Here is a 3226-nt window from a genome sequence, read left to right as displayed (position 1 = left end):
GGAAGGAAGAGAATCCGGAAGAAATCTTGGATTTCTATCTGTTACTTGCTTGAGGAACTTTAATCTTGGATTTCTACAAGAAATCTTGGATTTCTATCTATTACTTGCTTGAGGAATTTCCCGTCAAGAGAAGAAGCAGGAGAGAGGAAATTCCGAATTAATTTTTTGGGGAGAATTGCAACAGCGAGCGGCAACGACGATACGTCTATGTCTGACAGACGAAGTTATGTATCACATGATGAATTTAAAATCTCCAGGGGAGATTTGAAAGAAATTGGAAACTCAGTTTATGACAAAAACTCTGACGAACAAGTTGTATCTGAAGCAAAAGTTGTATGAGCTAAAGATGCAAGAAGGGTCTGATCTGGCGCAACATGTTAATGACTTCAATTAAATAATCACAGATCTGTCACGGCTTGATGTGAGCATTGAGGATGAATATATACCGATAATTTTGCTGTGTTTGTTGTCCTCTTTCTATGAACACCTGATGACTACTCTGACACATGGTAAAGAAACTATCAAAGTAGATGAGATTACTGCAGCGTTGCTGGCTCACAACCAGCGGAAGCAGAATGCAGGGGAAAGCTCTCACGCTGACAGTTTATATGTGAAGAATAAGCATGATCGTGGAAGGAAGAAAGAGAAGGAGAGATCTGGAAGGTGAAATTTCAGATCAAAGTCTAGAGGCAAAAAAGAAATTCATTGCTACAAGTGCAAGGAGCTAGATCATATGAAACGAGATTGTCCAAAACTGAAGAAGCAGACTGGGGAGAAAGGTGATACTTCATCAAAGTTTGTAAATGTGGTGCAGAGTAAAAATTCAGATTGCAGTGATGGCGATATGCTCTCAGTTTCATCAACTCAGTTCACAGATGCATGGATTCTTGATTCTGGATGTTCTTATCACATAACACCTAACAGAGAGTGGTTTACTTCATACAGGTCAACTAATTCTGGCTCAGTCTATTTGGGTGATGATAGATGCTGCAATATAGATTGTATTGGAGAAGTCAGAATTCAGATGTATGATGACACTGTTAGAACGTTATGTGATGTCATACATATTCCAGATCTGAAGAAGAATTTAATTTTCTTGGGCACTCTACACAGAAATGGTTTTATTCCTAAGACTGATGAAGATAGGAAAACCATCAGAATTGTTAAGGGTGCACTGACTGTGATGAAAGAAAAGTTGACTGCAGGTAATATCTATAGACTGTTAGGGAGTATAGTTGTAGGTGGAGTTTATTTTGTAGAGTCAGATAATGGCAGTACAAAACTATGACATATGCGTGAAGAAATTCTTTGTAAGTTAAAAGCTGCAAGCTCGATCTCGATCTTTGTACGTGGGATGACAGAATTGCTTAGAAGAAATCTGCTACATGGGGTTAAAAGCTGCAAGCTCGATCTTTGTAAGTTCTGTATTCTTGAAAAACAGACTAGAGTCAATTTTATGACTGAAAAACACAAAATTGAAGAAATTCTTGATTATGTGCATTCTGATGTATGAGGCTCTACTAGGGAGTTGTCATTAGGAGGATCTCAGTATTTCGTTACCTTTATTGATGATTTCTCCAGGAAAATTTGGGTGTATTTCTTGAAGTAGAAATTTGAAGTTTTCTCTAAATTCAAGCTGTGGAAAGCTGAGGTGGAGAACCAAACTGGCAGAAAGATCAAGTATTTGAGATCTGATAATGGTACAGAGTACACATATTCACAATTTCAGAAGTTCTGTGACGAGCATGAGATTCAGAGGCATTTTTCAGTGCGGAAGACACCACAACAGAATGGTGTGGCAGAAAGGATGAACAAGTCCTTAACTGAAAGGGCGAGGTGCTTGAGACTGAATGCAGGGCTTCCTAAGAGTTTCTGGGCGCAGAGGCTGTGAATATGGCATGCTATCTCATCAATAGATCACCTCGAACATCATTGGGTGGCAAGGTTGCAGAAGAGGTATGAACAAGTAATCCAATTAAATTTGATTATTTACGGATTTTTGGATGTTCTGCTTATATGCATGCAAAATCCAAGAAGTGCATCTTTCTGGGCTACAAGAAAGGTGTGAAAGGATACAAGTTTTGGGATCCGATTGCAAAGAAGATGATGATCAACAGAGATGCAATTTTTTATGAGCAGTTTATGTTACAGCAGAATCAAGACTAGGTGCCAGAGAAGAGTTCCAATTCAGATGCAGTGCAGATGAATTTAGAACAACAACCAGCAACTTCTGAGAGAGGTGAAAGTTCAAATCCAACACCTGGTGATTTTGGTCCAGATGATCTGCAGAATTATAATATAATCAGAGATAGACAGTGACACACCAATGTAAGCCCTCCTAGTAGATTGAGTTATGAAGACTTAGTCTCATGTGCACTTCTCATCAACAGCGATGATCCAACCACTTTTCAAGGAGCTATCACTAGTCAGGAGAAAGAAAAATGGATGGGTGCAATGGTTGAGGAGATGAAGTCTTTGCAGAAAAATCACACTTGGGAGCTAGTTCAGCTTCCAGAGGGAAAGAAGGCTATTGGGTGCAAATGGGTCTACAAAAGGAAACCAGCAGTATCAGAAAAAGAAGGGGAAAAGTTCAAGGCTCGACTGGTTGCAAAGGGATTTTCACAGCAGAAGGGGATAGATTATGATGAAATCTTTTCTCCTGTGGTCAGACATACTTCAATCAGAGCAGTGCTTGCATTAGTAGCTATTTGGGATTTGCATTTGGAGCAGATGGATGTTAAAACTGCTTTCTTGCATGATGATTTGGATGAGCAAATTTACATGTAGCAGCCAGAAGGGTTCACTCAACCTGGACAAGAGCATATGATTTGCAGGTTGAAAAAATCGTTGTATGGGTTGAAACAGTCTCCAAGAACAGTCTACAAGCAGTTTGACTCCTACATGATGCAGATTGGCTACAGGCGATGTGAGTATGATTGTTGCGTTTATGTGAAATGATTGCTGATTGCTGTGTTTATGTGAAGAGCCTTGATGATGATTCTATTATTTTTCTGTTACTGTATGTTGATGATATACTGATTGCTGCAAAGAATATGAATGATTACCGTGGTTTGAAAGCTTTATTAAGTTAGGAATTTGATATGAAAGACGTGGGTCCTACGAAGAAGATTCTTGGAATGAAGATTCATCGAGACAGAGGCTCAAGACGATTATGTCTTGTTCAACGAGGCTATGTTGAGAAAGTGCTGGAAAGGTTTGAGATGAG

The sequence above is a fragment of the Phalaenopsis equestris genome, unplaced genomic scaffold (genome assembly GCF_001263595.1).
Source record: "Phalaenopsis equestris unplaced genomic scaffold, ASM126359v1 Scaffold000002, whole genome shotgun sequence".
Lineage (NCBI taxonomy): Eukaryota > Viridiplantae > Streptophyta > Magnoliopsida > Asparagales > Orchidaceae > Phalaenopsis > Phalaenopsis equestris.
Note: the sequence above shows the minus strand (reverse complement) of the source record.